The sequence below is a fragment of the Dreissena polymorpha genome, unplaced genomic scaffold (genome assembly GCF_020536995.1).
Source record: "Dreissena polymorpha isolate Duluth1 unplaced genomic scaffold, UMN_Dpol_1.0 chrUn015, whole genome shotgun sequence".
NCBI classification, from domain to species: Eukaryota; Metazoa; Mollusca; class Bivalvia; order Myida; family Dreissenidae; genus Dreissena; species Dreissena polymorpha.
The window spans coordinates 269,406-286,839 of NW_026273329.1; positions in this window are offsets into that span (position 1 = coordinate 269,406).

Genomic DNA, 17,434 nt, shown 5'->3' on the forward strand with positions numbered 1-17,434 from the left:
AGAAATAGTATTAATATAGAAATAAATATACTAGACATCCCTAATTTTGGTATTAAATTGATCCAATTAAGAAGGATGGGAGAGTCCACTAGGCATAAATGGCTTAACGAACATTAAAGCTATACTTGTTCGCAGTGCATTTATAACAGAACAATTAGAAAAGCCTTACAGACGCTTTATTATTTTACCAATTTCGAATGATGAATAACCGTTAATGAACCAATATTATAAACGTTTTCCCAGTCAGGATTGTTAATTCGCTTAAATAAAACATTAGGCATTCAATACTTTTTAAAATTTATGATATTGATTTTGAAAATCGTCATTTAACTAAACTGTGCTCAAGTTTTTTTAAGAGTTTGACAATCAAGATAGAACCCGGTACCGGAGTTAATGATGGAATGGCTTTTAATCCTTGCAGTTACTTAATTTTCAACGGTACTGCTGGGTTATGGTACGGAATTTAGCACAGATTATGGACGTGGACGATTTGAAAGATTGATTACGCAGTTGAATTAAAAGGACAAACAAGAAAACAATAATGAGTACTGCCAACATTTGACGTATTAACTCGCGATTTTCTTCTTTTGAACATGAAAGACAGGCTGCGGAAATTTGTGAATAAAACGCATTTTAGATTTATTCAAATGATTAAATTAATCTTGCCGGACTGAACATTTCATAATTTGACTTAAATAGAATCAAGGCCGTTATGAAAGACAGTCAAAGTTGAAGTTCCTCACGTGATTGTAAGAGCAGCTTCGTCTATTGTACCTGTATATTTCATATTTTAGTAATTGGTACTGCTTTCCTCTCGTAAAAAGATTTATTAAACTTGTATATTGCGTCTTTGAAGGGATCTTCTCACGTTTTGGTAAATTGACAAAATAAAAACAACAACAATTGTTTCAGATTCGCAAATTTTCGTTGTAGTTATGATATTTTTTAGGAAACAGTAATACTAAACATTTACCATACTCTAAAATATCCATAATATGCATCTTTCGACGATTTAAAACCTGAATAAAGCATTATAAAGCGTTCCAACGCGAAACGATTGAATAATTTGGAGAGTTCTGTTGTTGTCGTTATATTTTTTGACACTACGAGGATTGCTTATACAAAGTATAAAATACATCACTTATTGTATGAGCACGGGTGGCCGAGTGCTCTAAGCGTTGGAATTTTACTCCTGGGGTCAGTGGCTCGAACCCAGTTGATTGTCACCTTTTTTCTTTCTTTATTTTTTTCTTTTTTTTTTACTGGAGCTTTTTAGATCCGATGTTTACATTTATCAATATAAAGCAGTTAATTACGAACTTCAATATCTTCCAAAATCGGTGAACACTTTCCTTTAAGCCAGCCTAATACTGTTGTTTCATTAATCTTTGTTTATGTATTTGACTTTCCTCTCAATAGACGTATTTATAAATAATCTCTATTCATTTTTTAGCATACTATTTGAAGGGCGGGATTATATTGTTATCAAATAAATAAATCGAGACCTTTTACATGTTTTGCCGTTTGACTTTTATTATTCGATTTGTAACATGCGATATCATTGGAAATCGGACGAGTCTGATATGGCGTATGAAAAGGCGAGGCTTGGCGAGGCTTGTAGTGGACAAGAAAAAGAATTTCTGTACCGATGGAGTTTCTGTTAAAAAATAGTAAACTTTTTAGATATAAGCAGCGCTTTGTAAAAAGGGGGTTTAATGCACAGGCTAAGCAGGGACGAGACTTTCCGCATAAACTGGATTTTTGTTAAAAAGAAATTCTCTTGAAAAGAAAAATACCATAAAAGCAGAAAGTGTCGTCCCTGATTAGCCTCTGCGGACTGCCAGGCAAGTCTGGGACGAAACTTTACGCTCATGCAGCTAACCCCCTTTGCACAGAGCAACGGCCCATATATATTGTTGAAATAGAAATTTTATTCGCGGCTTAATTACGAGATTATTTTTAAAACAATCAACTTCATGGTTCTTGAAGGTAATATTCAACATATGTGTAATATTGGTACTTTTTTGTCTATTTTCTCGTGACAATTCTTTAGTTGTTCGCAAACTCATAAACGCTATTTAAACTTCAAACCCAGATATTGTTTTGTTAATTCTTAATGCCATTTCTACAAAAAAGAGTTAAGTCGACGTGACTTTAGAAACAAAAATCATTGCAGAGTAACATGAAAATAATAAATGTGGGCTTGGCTAAAATTATGTTATCGGACAGTGAACTGATATTTTGTTTAGTTGGCGGAATTAATTTTTTTATATCGATCTGTGGCAAAGTTGCGCTAATACAAACTGGATCAGCGTGTACGATTCAATTGTCAATATCGACATTAGAAAAGGCGCGAGTTGTATATAACGTTTGATTAAATCAATTTTATTTGTACCATTTATATTGTTTTCATTTATGATCCACATATATATGCATTAATGTAACTATAATAGATGAATTACCACCAATGCCACATCCAACACCACCGACTCAACAACTTCTAACAATATCACCGATACAACAACTTCTAAAAATATCACCGATACAACAACTTCTAACAATACGACCGATACAACAACTTTTTACAATATCACCGATACAACTTCTAACAATATCACCGATACAACAACTTCTAACACTATCACCGATACAACAACTTCTAGCAATATCACTGATACATCAACTTCTAACAATATCACTGATATAACAACTTCTAACAATACCACCGTTAGAACAACTTCTAACAATATCACCGATACAACAACTTCTAACAATATCACCGATACAACATCTTCTAGCAATATCACCGATACAACAACTTCTAACAACATCACTGATACCCTGTAGCAGCGTTATTACCACAGTAACTACCACCACCGATAGAACAGCTGTCACAACCACTACTACCCCCACCGAAACTATCAACAATACCCTCAACCGCTTTAACCATTCCCACCACTACCCTTACCACCACCACAACCACTATCAGAATTACCACAACGACTGTCACCAACACTACCAATACCTCCACGACCACAGCCACTATTACAACTACCACAACCACCACCAATATCACCACTATCACCACTACTAAGACCACCACCACCACAACTATCACCACGACAACGAGCGAGGCATGGTTATTTCATTCTGGATCAGCAGACGATTTATTGCTGAAACTGTTTTACGGAGGATTCCGGAGATAGTCGATGTATCACGATTGACAGCACCAATGGGTTAGGTTGCACCAATACAAAATTAAATACAAATTGATATTGGCTGAGTTTTCGTGTAATAATGAATTCTATTATTATGCTTGACCTGTGCGTATAATGGTAGGATCATATTAAGAGGCTTAACATCAGAAAATGCTTCTTAATCGCCGTGATCTTTACGATCAGTAAACAACTTGTTCTTTTAAATAGCGGTCGGAAAGTAAGTATCGTTTTCTTGTTGTATTTTAACAGACTACTACTTCTACTTCTACTACTACTACAACAACTACTACTACTACTACTACTACTACTACTACTACTACTACTACTACTACTTTTACTGCTACTACTACTACTACTACTACTACTACTATTATTACTACTACTACTACTACTGCTTCTACTACTACTACTATTACTACTACTACTACTACTACTTCTACTACTACTACTACTTCTATTACTACTACTACTAGTACTACTACTACTTCTACTACTACTGATGCTGCTACTTCTTTTACTACTACTAGTACTAGTACTAGTACTAGTACTAGTTTTACCACTACTACTACTAGTACTACTACTACTACTACTACTACTACTACTACTACTACTACTACTACTTCTACTACTACTACTACTACTACTACTACTACTACTACTACTACTACTACTACTACTACTACTACTACTACTACTACAACTACTACTACTACTACCACCACCACCACCACCACCACCATCACCACAACCACCACTACCACCACCACCACCTCCACCACCACCACAACCACCACCACCACCATCACCACCACCACCTCCACAACCACCACCATCACCACCACTACTACTACTACTACTACTACTACTACTACTACTACTACTACTACTACTACTTCTACTAGAACGAAGTGATCAGTCTATGTCCGGCATCGCTCGTCGTGCATTGTTAACGTTTTCTTTGTTACCTCTCGATAGAGGGGACAGTTTCAGCTCAATCTTAATGAAATTGGGTAATAAATCGGTCATCTTCAAAAATAGATAAAGTAGGGTCAAAACACCGTCATCAGATTTAGTCGACGTACAAAACGTGTTTACACTCTAGAAGTAGCTTTCATTAAAAAAAACTTGATGAAACTTGGCCAACAGGTTTATCTTGAAACAAAACATGTTACCACTTAAGAAACCACATACTGAACTTAATCATGATAAACCTTAATCAGAATATGTTTTGGCAATATCATGGAATTCTTAAAATTTAGATTTAGTGAGATAACAAATAAGATGATCGAGTCAACTTTATTTTGAATGTTTGCCTTCACCATATGTAGTCATATTTTAAAAACGAGTCAAATGGAGTTCAAAAGAACGTCACTAGTTGCAATATTGGGCAATTGTTATACCACAGGATTCTAAATGACCGCTATATTGCTCTAAAAAATACACATATTCAGAATACGCATTTCACAAGGCTCTTTAGTATTACCATTGTCCAGTAGATCAGTTGATATTACAGTCGCAAGCGACCGTAACTACATGTTGCATTTAAGACATAAAACTACTGACGAGTAACGTATATCAAAACCTTCATATGCTAGTTTAGTGCATATCTGTCGTAGCGATCGGTAGAAGTTTACAAACACTGTTTTAAACTACCAGTACACACTTATGATCCGGTTTATATATGCATAATCGCTCTTATAACATACCAAGCTAGCGCTGTACATACAGAAAGTGTGAAACCATTTAGGTATATGAAAGACCCAAACAAAGTCCATTTATACAACATGCATATGCTCTACTAATAATCACTAAATACTGATATATGATATCAATACAAATGTAGACACTTTATATCTTTAACAACACGTTCATATATGCGGATGTGTATATATGTTTCATGTACTCATATATGCTCATAAATATTACCTATGACTGAGCAAAACATGTTTTCCATAGTAACTGTCGCTGAACGGTGTGTTAGCTCCACATTCAACTTGATATAACTTGACATTTGATAACGATGCATGAAGCTATTCACTGGCTGGGCATTAATGGATTTAAAGTAACGAGTGGACTATTTAGCCATTACGAATCGTTTTTACACAAATCAAACTGCACAACAAATTAAACTAAGATACGCATTGAATAAGTCATATTAATAGGTACGTTTGAGCGAAATACATTGTTAGTTCTTTTGAATAAAAAAAATTACAAACGTCTGAGATTCGCATGTTTTTATCAGAGGCAAGTTTTCTTCGTTTTGGTACAGTTGTTATTTAACTCACATGTATGTATTTTAGTTTGATTCAATAATGACGCACACAAACGCGAATAGTTTTTCAATTGAATTGTGTTGTTATCAAACTCGACGCTCTGCAAGTGCCCTTATCAAGAAGTTAACGGGCCTCGCGACAACAAAACATTGTGTATGCTATGTACAGCTGACTGTCGTCAACTGACTCAAACAGCATATTGATATATGAACAAACCTTACAACACCAGACGGAAGTAGGTAATATAGATGTTGAAATGCGTAACTTAAACAGGAAGAGTTCAGCCAATGAAACATGAGGTGTTGATAAAACATGACATTTTGACCAGGGACGAAGAAAATCGTGTCTGTTTGACAATAATTTATTTACCACGTTATATAAATAAATGTTGTTTAAATATTTATCAGAATGTGGATTTAACGTTGCATATGTTATTGCATAACGATAATTAACACTTAAATGAAAGAGACATGCTACAGAAACGAACTTATATCTTACTGAAAACGGATTTTAAATCGAAAAAAAAGGTCGTTACAAAACATTTTTTGGGGAGGAAGGCACCTTCCCCTCAAATCCTCCCATGGTTTGCTGGTTTTTAACAAAACAAAAATGTTCAGACGGATGTAGCAAACACAATGTGTAAGCGAAAAAAAACCCACAAGTATATTAATATGTGTTGCATCATTTCCAAATAGCATTGTCGTTAAATTCATAACATGTTTGAACAGAAAGATCAAACGGACAAGGCGTACGTATTGTTTTGCTATAGATTAACTAGCGATGAAGCAAACAATGAACAACACATTTCAACCTCGCTCAATTTTTCCAATTAATTATATACGATACGATTCTTAATTGAATAAATAAGCAAGGTAATGTTCATTAGCTATGCCAAAGAATACATCAACATGTTGTGTGTCCGCATATGAATCACACACAAACATCTCCTATATAATAACATTCCATACGCATTATTGATATTCTATTAAGGTAAGTAATGCTCAGAGATCGGTCAGATGTATAAAGCTATACATTAACATCTCATAATAGTAAATAAAATGTGAAATGGTGCATTGATGTCTTTGTATGGAAACAAAAAATGCTACATTTTGTATTCAAGTTACGTAGAGTAAATGTTTATTTAATTTCAAGATAGTGTCGCTGTTCCAAAATATGAAAATGAGAGATTTAACTCTACATAACCATCATTCATATCATAATGAGAATGGTGCATGTAATCGATCAAGCAGACTGGGTATAAGATATCCGTACACACTATGTCTGCTTATCAAATATTTGTTGCGCAATCTCTGTAAGTTATTTGTGAACGCACTACATATATACAAGAAATACAATTTAACATGTATTATACTATCACCGTCATGATCACTAATGCTGACATGTTGGGATTGTTCAAATGAATACATATGTATAACTTTTATTAACATCATAATACTATATTTAACCAACCAACAGCCTCAAAACAATACAAATACATTTCTCAATAAAACACTTTACATAATAACGCTCATCTTACAATTTGCAAATACGTCTGATGCAAACTGATTGTATGCACACTTAAGTTTGAATTTAAATGACCTTTAAAGCCGTAGCCAATATCTTAAAATAACTAAAATATATCATTATAATAGTAAAGAAGAGAGGTACAATGATGGAGGGTACGTTTTGTGGTTTATTTAATTTATAGTTAATGAAATAGCCAGTTATCATTATGGGAGATCAAAATAGACGGTAACTTGGCATTGCAACGGTAATAACGCAATATATGTTACTTCAAGGAAATTATTTTATCCGCGATATTCTTAAATACTCATTTAAGCTGCTACATTGCATCATAAGACGTGCGTGATTAAGTTGAGACACGATTTCGCCATAATAACCAATCAAATGGACGTTCCCATAATGTATTTATCTTGCTATCGAAGACAAACCCTTTAATACATGCTTTAATATCGTATGTCCACTTTATTAAGCATTGTGATTGCACCCGATAACTTGCGTTACCTGTTTATACATATTTAAACGTTGATAATACATTTTAAACACTATTAAGGTAGTAAATTACACCAACCAGGTGAGATAAATATATACACATTTTAATCTCTATAGTGACGTGCATACATTTTAAAGCTATATATTAATATATTTGTAATGACATATGTTGTATTTACTTAAAGAGGTGCACAGTAAAGTAAGCAGCATTGTATTGTTATTTTTTACAGAACGAATAAAATGTATTTATAAAGACATATCGAACTAGAAACGTGTACACTTTACAAAGTACGAATTACATTATCGTGTTTCAGAAAAAGAAATTGAGTACACGGCAATCACTATTAAACAGGGGAACGTATTAAGTTTTAAAATATATCTGAGCTTTTTACAATGAATTAAAACAATATTTTAATGCTACGTATAAACTGTTAAACAAACATAACAAACCTTTCGTTGAACCGTTGTCAAGACTCTTTCCGCTTTCACTCGGTGATTATTTGAACAGCGTAACTTGAAAAAAACCGGTGATTTTATGTAGTTCACTTACACGTTTTCTTTTCGCATGTAGCTGTTGCAATATGATATTTAAGGTTTACCTCATTGTAAACGCAGTTTTGCAAAATATTTCATAGTTCGTTCCTTAAATGGTTGAATTGATTTTAAGAATTGATGCAAAACAACCATTTAAGATCCTACTACCTTGTATGCGTAGATTAACCATTACATGCATGTCTCATACTTTTTGACATTACAACGAAACCTTTAAAGTTGTTTCTTTCTTTATTCGCCTGTTTAAAGAAGGACGTATGATTGGAACACCAGCGGTCGAAGTCGGGAAGTTCGCGGCGGGCGGCAACTTTAAGGACAATATTAAGCTTTAATATTATTTTAAGGAAAATAATGCCCGCTCAATATTTCAAAAGGTTCAATCATGCAATTTTTTTAAAATGCATTTGGGAAGTTTGGCCAAGTTAAATAGGCAGAATGCATGAATGACACATCAATTATAAAAAAAATGGCAAAAATAAACATTATCCACTCTCTATTTTTAATAGTTGTAATCTTATCTTTTTCAAACATGTTGTGAATCTTTATGAGCATACTACCTTAGCAAAGTCTGTTTCAAAGCCAGATCGCATGATAGACTACTTTATTATGGAACCAGTCTTAGAGCGAGTCGGACAAAAAATGTCAAGGTCACTGTTGTTAGAAATAGAGAGACAGTTTCTGACTAATTACTTGGGTTTGGGTTTAGCAGCATGATACCTAAATTGTGAGTCTACATACATAACATTTTAATGTTTCTTATAGTCTCCATAATTTTCTGTAACATCATCTCTTTAACAAATATATATCTTCCGATGTCAAAGTATGCATATCTTATTGTAATGATGCCAAGGTGAGCTAAATTGGAAGTAATTAAGAATTAGTGATTAATGCATAAATATAAGTTAATTATTGAAGGAAATAAAGAATAGCAATAACAACACTGACAATTATTCCCATCAGTCCTCATTTAACACCCGAGAATGTAAGTATGTTATACACTTGATTACACACACACAATATAAAGAATTGAAACTCAAACTGCTGAAGCAGTAGTGCAGTCTCATTTTGTACAATTTGTTAGTCCTTTCATGCAAATGACCAATTGCCAAAAAAAGTAAAAAACAGCACAATACAAAACAACATAAACACACATAAAAATAAAGCTCGTGTCACCGCCTAGGAACGGTCATTGTAAAGCATTGGGTGTTTTTACCGGTTTAAGAGCGTTCAACCTCATACCCAGCAATATTCATAATACATATAAGCAATATTCATAATACATATAAGTATAAATACAATTTAACCTCTTAGCATTGTCACTCCAATTAAATAATTAAAAAAGGGAATTTAAACGCATTTAATTTAAATACCATTTAATTTATCATTGGTAGAAAAATTGATTCACATAACATATCGGTTTATTGTTTTTGAAATTTCAATGGACACGTGTTTTATTTTAAATTGATGTAAAAGTTAGCGTTGTGTTAATAAATTTGTAGTTTTTCGTTTCCAATGTAATTGGACATGTTATTAACGTTTGCCAATATGTTTTCCCCACAAATATAATTATATAAGACAAACGAATGGAAATACAAAGCTAATTTAACAAATTAATAAAATACACATGTTTCGTGAAAGTTATTGAACTTTAATAACTCTAATCGTATGAGTTGATTTGAATGCGCCACCTAATGCAGGCAGTTTCCTCTTACAAATATGCGTTCGCGCCTAATAAACTTGCATTACAAAGAAATATTTCAAATATCGTCAACCCATGTTTATAACATTAGGCTCTGTTCGTTGTTTAATGTTCAAAAACCCATACCTTCTATTTTGTATGAGAAAATAGAGGAAACGTGTGGAGCTGGAATAGTACAAACAGAGAGTTTAGCTGGTGAGAACAAGGGCATTATTCTGCATTATGTATATCAAGAAATCAAATACGAGTAGTGTACCCTTGAAAATTTCGATTTTAGATACAACACACTTTGTTGAGATATTTACTAACATGTTAAAGCGTATAACATATATATTTGAATGAAATTCCGAATTAATTCACACACATGAAATACATTAACGATTTCAGTATACACTTAAGTCATTGAGGCAGTGCGGGAACATTTAACAATCTTTAGAAATATGTATCTAAGACTCTCGAAGAATCAATAAACAAGGCCTCTAGCCCAAACACAATTTACATAAAACTGCGCATAAAAATCATGCTCCAATAAAAAAACACGTATTTCAAATATTAACATTAACTTATGTAAAGAGGATATTTGCAAACATTATTCTGTTTAAATGATTACATAGTAATCTTCAAATGAATGACCCCTAAAGCGTAAATGCCATGGTCATGAACATAAATATGTAATCGGTCAGTAAAGTTTAAAAAATGCTATTAGTATACCAATAGTCCCATGACCTTTTGTACTTCAGGTACTTACATGTATCAAACTCCCATTAAATCTAACATGTACATACCATTATACTCTTGACCGATAGTCTCATTATCTGCATGTTCAAAATAACAGGCTTTTAACACACACATCTGTCTTCATTATACAAAAAAATAAGTAACACACAATATCATCTGTGCAAATTGTATATATATATATATATATATATATATATATATATATATATATATATATATATATATATATATATATATATATATATATATATATATATACTGTTTTATAACTTTTTTTACACTATTTTAATTAATCAATCATGCATATTTAACCGTCAATTACACCTAACATGAATGGTGAAAATTGACCCAAAAATACTTTCTTGAATTACATGTGTTAAGCTTTCAAAAATGTAAATATGGTCAAAAACATGTAATCATAAACTATACATATATTTTAGCTAGCTGTATCACACGTGTATTTTAACACTGAAGTTAAAAAAAATCATAAATTCCTTTGTTTAAAACTCAACCATTAAGAAAGTTCGTTAAAATGTACGAACTACATCATTAATACGAACAAGTACATATGATCACAGTTTGTGGGGTTAATAATACAAAGCAAAAGTAATCCAACGGAATTAATAGCACGTTGAATATGTATCACTCATAAACAAAGATTAATACTACATACACAACTTTAATTTGCAAATGTACAGCCGTTGCTTTTTTCAGCTGTTGGTAAAAAGTCATCTAATGTGTTATTGAATTCATGAATTGTTAAAACTTATGACTGATTTAGACCTAACTTAAACATCTTCGTTGAACATTTGTTTTTATTTAGAGGACCCACACAAATTCAAACATATAAGTGGTAAGCAAATAATAATGGTTTTACAGTAATACCTGTTTCATTTTCAAAATGTTCCAAATGTCGTAATGAAGAGGCCACTGAGTGTAGGATACGCATCCGTTAACAACACACTCTTCTTCAAAGAGAACACCAACAGGTTGCTTGGATATACCAATAATACCTGCGACGCGCTACTCGTGAGTGTTAAGGCGCACTAACGATTGCATTTGAATAGGAGTAATGGAATTTGTTTTCGACATTGCCAGCGATTTCGTTTTTGTAGGTGGTGTCTTGCTTCCTATACATTTGGTGATTTGGTGTGTTTTTGAGCTGAATAACATTATTACATTGTTAAATGTTTTTTTCATGTTAAATTGTATATGTATAAATAGCATTGATTTCGAAAGGACAATGAAGGGTTGTTTTTCGAGACTGGACGATGATTTTAGCTCATACATTTTTCTGTGTATTTATATGAAATTCATCAAAGAATCTCTTTGCATAATAACGTGTGGTGTCTAGTAGATTGAATTCGAATTTTAATATAAAAAAAACATACAATTTTATATATAGGTTTATACATTTCAAATGATAATGACTTTGTAATTTGTACTTTTGTTGAATTTGTGACATTCTGCCTATTTGGCGTGTTCAACGCCTTGCCTATGTAATGCACCAATGTACCAAAAACAGAAAAAAAAGTCTTACCCAATGCAAGCTTTGCGTACATGTCATAAACTCTGCCACCGTTTCGTCCAGTAGCCACATTATTAATTGCACCACAACTGCTACACTGTTTTTCCAATACACATGGCAGTTCGAAATCCCTGCTTTCGTCTGTGTTAAAGGGATCTTTATACGCTTTGGTAAATTGACAACATTGAAAAAAGTTGTTTCAGATTCGTAAGTTTTCGTTTTAGTTATGATATTTGTGAGGAAACAGTAATACTGAACATTAACCATGCTCTAATGTAGCCATTATATGCATCTTTTGACGATTTCAAAACCTAAAAATTATAAAGCGTTGCAACGCGAAACGATTGAATAATTTGGAGAGTTCTGTTTTTGTCGTTAAATTTTGTGAAACTACGAATATTGCTTATATAACGTATAAAATACGTCAAGAATGTGTACTCGGCGGAATAGCTCAGTAGGCTAAAGCGTTTTTACTTCAGGACTCTGGCAGGACTCCAGGGGTCACTGGTTCGAAACCTGCTCCGGGCAATGTTCTTTTCCTTTTTTTTAATTTTTTTCTTGATTTTTTACTGGAGCTTTTATGATCCAATGTTTACATTTATCAATATAAAGCATTTAATGAAGAAGTTAAAAAAATGCCAAAATCTGTGAAAGGGCCCCTTTAAGTAAACGTATGGTTCTTTACAAGCACACCATGCTGAAAGCGATTCGGCCAATGTGTCGAGTTCAACGACACGTCTACCAATTTTCAAACTGGCATCGCTGTTTTCACATGTGGTCACGCTTACCGACGATCCGATAGAAAAATCATCAAAATAACAGTGGTCATACCAGACATTCTGATTGTCGGTTATACGTTCATTTAAATCCACATTGTTCTGTTCTTTGGAACGTTTTTTGAAAATTTACCTTTAAGGTTTCGTTTTGTATTCCTAATTTTATCCAAATTAGACATTTTAAATGAAAATAATTATGCAAACTTAAATGATTTTTGATTCAGTGATATTAAAACAATGGCGATATCTTAGTGTAACATAGCTGTAGTGACGGTAACATGTTTTATGCCGGCAAAGACTTTCGAAATCATAGTGTATTTAGCTCTTTTGGGGAGTAACATTTGCGATTACATTATAGGACGGCGATATCATATTATTAATTGTCTGTATGTGTATTGGTTGAATGACATTTTTTATTGCAATATAGATTTGCTTCTGTATGTGTATTTTGTATGGCGTATTGTAAAGCAAACAGCACACACGTACTTCTTATAGTAACATCTCCTGTAACCATAATGTAACTTATATGATGATGTGCCCGTAGTTATCTGCATGTAGCTGACTTCCATGCAGACTTGCTATCGTTTTGTTAACTTACTGCTATGGAGAGTGTCATTGGTGTTGTCGGTACGTATATGCTTGTAACTGACTTTCAATTACACTTGATATAAGATGGTTACCTAGCTTGTGTGGTGTTTACTTTTAGATGCATCTCATTCGGACTAAATATCTTGTGGTAACCGAGTTGTTGTGTCATTTGTGCGTGCTTCTTCATTCATACAGTGGGGTTAGGGATTTTGTTCCGCAAATAAGGGGTTGTTTAGGGTTGAATATTTTTTTAGGTTAATCTCTTACAATCCGGTTTTTTTAGGGGTTAACCTCTAACAATCCCGTCTAGGGGTTTTTAGGGATTTTATGGAGTTATTTGGAGTTATTAGGGCTGAATAGGGATGCTAGCACTCTGCGCATGCGTGCGGGTGAAAAGGCGGGGTTTAGAATGCAAGCTTTTGCTAGTACTGCGCATGCGCAGGGGTGAAAAGGCGGGGTTATTATCGCGAGCTACCGTAAACGCCGCCATCTTAACTTCGTTCTAAAATATGCGTATAATATATAATATCTTTTATATAAAATTCCAAATGTTGAAGACCTCAAATATAAGGAAATTATCAATCTACTAATAGTGCAAAGTATCCGTGGATGTTTTATTCGGTTTAGTTTAAAGGAAATCAAGCAATTGGCGGAAGTTAGTTTAACAACAACAACAAAGAAAACTCTTCCCAAATTTTGTTATAAAATGCCTTACAGAACTCCGAGGTTTTTACTATCAAAAATAAAGAAGTTGTTTTCTGCTGGATACAATTCAGTGGTGATTGCGAAGAGATTGAGATTGGAAGATTCGTATTCAATTACGGACAGAGGAATTAGAAAAATAATCGCGAGACTGCGTTCGGAACGACAGCTCCCCACCCACCGAACAATTAAGGTGAAAAATGAACATTACGAGTTTGTGAACTTTTTGTACAGAAAAAATAACGAACTTACTGCCTCTGAAGTGCAAGACAAAATCCTTTACGTATTTGGTATAAGCTTGTCCATTGCGACTGTTAAAGTAATACGAAAAAAACTTGGGTGGACCTACAAACAAGCTTCTTATTGCCAACTTATAAGCGTCAAGAATTGTTCTGTGAGGAGGCATTTTGCATTAGAAATGTTGCGGACAAGAGAAGAATTCCTAGATGTAATTTTAACAGGTATGTTTTTAATGTTACAAATTTAACATGTTTTCTAGTGTGTATAGTAATACGATGCTGTCTGGTAATCTTGCGCAGTTAAGGGTCAATTGGTTTAAAAACATGTTCTTTTATATATTGACAACATAATATCTTAATTTATTATGAAAATAAGAAGTTCATGTGCTAATTAACACAAAAATATCTGATTAATTCAGTGAAGAACTGTCCGATTTGATTTCAAAACAAACATGACCCACCTCATTTTCAAACTATCACAGTGTCCGCTAATCTTGCGCACTTGGTGAAATGACCTCATTTAGGCTCAAAATATCGAAAATATCAAAACAAGGCCATTGCTCATGTGGAGATCATACCAAATGTGGTTTGAATGAATTTCGGGAAATGATGACAATGTCGTCTGATGTGATATATTTTCAATGGCCAAAAACAACAACAAGAAATACCATAAATGATTGGATATTCATATTGTGCAATGGAATGCTAAATTACACGTTGGGCTTATGAATTCTTAATTTAAATTGAATTGAACCCACGACCCCCAGAGTGGTAGTCAGACACTTTAACTACGTCGCTAAAGAGCTAGCCCAACAGCAAGGCTGTTGGAAGTGACCTTATTTCACTACACTATGAAAACGCTCAAGACTGCAGGGAATTTGTGATTCACTTCGAATGTATTGTAAGTATGCGGACTGCGGAGTGCACAACATTACCGGCCGCGCAACATTACCAGATTTAACTTAATAAGTATACAACTTACAAGGTCCCTTTGACATAATGTCATTACTTATACTTTGACTAAATCAGTGCTACAGGGCCTGAAAACAAACTCTGTTTGATCCTGATCAACCCAGTCACAATCGGCCTAGTTAAATAACTGATATGGCCAATGTGGCCATTATTGGTAGAAATTGATTAAAATAACTTCTTACATCAGACGTCTGTGCGTTCATGCATGCGTGCGTTACACTTTTTCTTGTTTACACGATAAACTCCACAGTTTTCATCCAATTCTTTTCAAACTTGTACAGTGTCTTTATATTAATGAGGACTCGAACCATATTGAAAATGGGTTACATCAGAGTAAAAAGTCCAGAATTATCTCCCCTTGAATTTGTATTGGTCCGAGGCATTTAACTGTTAAGTAGGTTGTTTAATTGGTTGCAATTATTAATTTAAAATTAAATAAAATATAAGCCATCTGATAATTCATTTGGCAAGGATGAAAGGATTTGTGTTTTCAGTATTCCCTTGCATGTTGACTTTCCATTCCATTGACATTCCAGCCAGTAGAGCGATTCAGGCCTTCATGGGCCTCTTGTTATTCTACACTCTTCACACCAAACTCTTGCGGTTTCTCCCTAAATGTTATTTTAATTTGCTTATTCACTATTGTTTAGAATCATATGGTACAGATACAAATCAAACTGGCATTAATCTCCTTGATCGAATGTATCATAATTGATGAGCCTGAATAGAATCATTTCCTATGCCTATATAATGAATATTATTTAACTCATTTTTGATCCACGGTGGCCAATTGTTATTAAATTTTTATTGCACTGAATTGTTAAAAACAAAAATAAGTTGCTGGCCTGACTTTCAACTTTTGAAATTGAGTTGCTCAGGCCAAAATCTACTTGCCCTGGGCTCAAGGGCGACCACTATTTTCCATCACTGACCTCAATATGTTTGTTTTACATGTATTAACATTGAATTTTTATCAATATTAACTTGGTAACTTAAAAGAAGTAATGGCCCTGCATTGATTGAAATTATAAGCCATGTTATCTGTCCTGAGGCTGCTGATTTTTGGTAACTTGTGTTATAAATTTCATGAAATTAAAGATACAATCATGTGTATTATTTTACTGTAAAAGTGCTCTTAAGTTATGTTGGGATCAAGTCTAGTGGCCCTTAATTGATTAAAATTGTGGAAATGTGTCTGCCTGAACCTGCTGTATAGAATTATATTGTGTAACTTACATTATAGACATGTGCATTATTGTACTTAGTGGTTCTCTAACAAGTTTCTTTGGGATGACTTGGTTTGTTGATAATTATAGTTTTTTAAATGCCAGCAACTGGATGTTTTATTAGCTTTAACTGAATTCTTTGCATACACATCATATAAATGTCAATTTGGCGTGAATTTGCTTTCTTAATGGTACATATATCATAACTATACTATAGCCTAATAGGTTTAATTATTTATCTCTGAATATGTATTACAGATGAGACATCAATAGAAATGTCAACAAGCGGCTCTTTCCAGTTCTATAAGAGAAGTTCATCATTTGCCAGTCTTCCAAAGAAGTGTCCAAAGCCAAAGCATGCCTTGAAGGTTTGTGATATTTTTTTACCTGTTGCTTTCGCAAATGGTCTTTTAAGTCTTTGAGAGGGTGAATAATTCAATTTTGAAACCTGTGTACCATGTTACATGTACATATGGCAATTTTTGTGCAGGACTGACAAACGACCAAAGAATGTCAGTCTGATTGACTGACAAGAAATTCAGTTGCTAATATACTAGTTGTTAAAGAAAATAGTCTCAGGCTTTTTCCGCTCCATTTTGGGAAAATGCCACACTGGAATTTTGGGAATTTCGCGTCGTGAAAACCCCCATTTTGGGAAAAAAATTAATCGCAAAATTTGCTCAATTGGGAAAAATGTTTGCATGTAAATAGTGGTTCTTATATTTCAAAGAAGCCGTTAACTGGTAAATAACGACTATTTGGATAACTTATTATTTAAATTTTACAAAATATTATGAACATGTGTGACAAGTGCATGATTTTTAATCTGTATTTGGGGAAAAGGCTTGGCTTTTTTTTAGGTGAAAAAAATCGCGCGAAGCGCCGGATTTTGAGGGAAATAAGGAAAGTC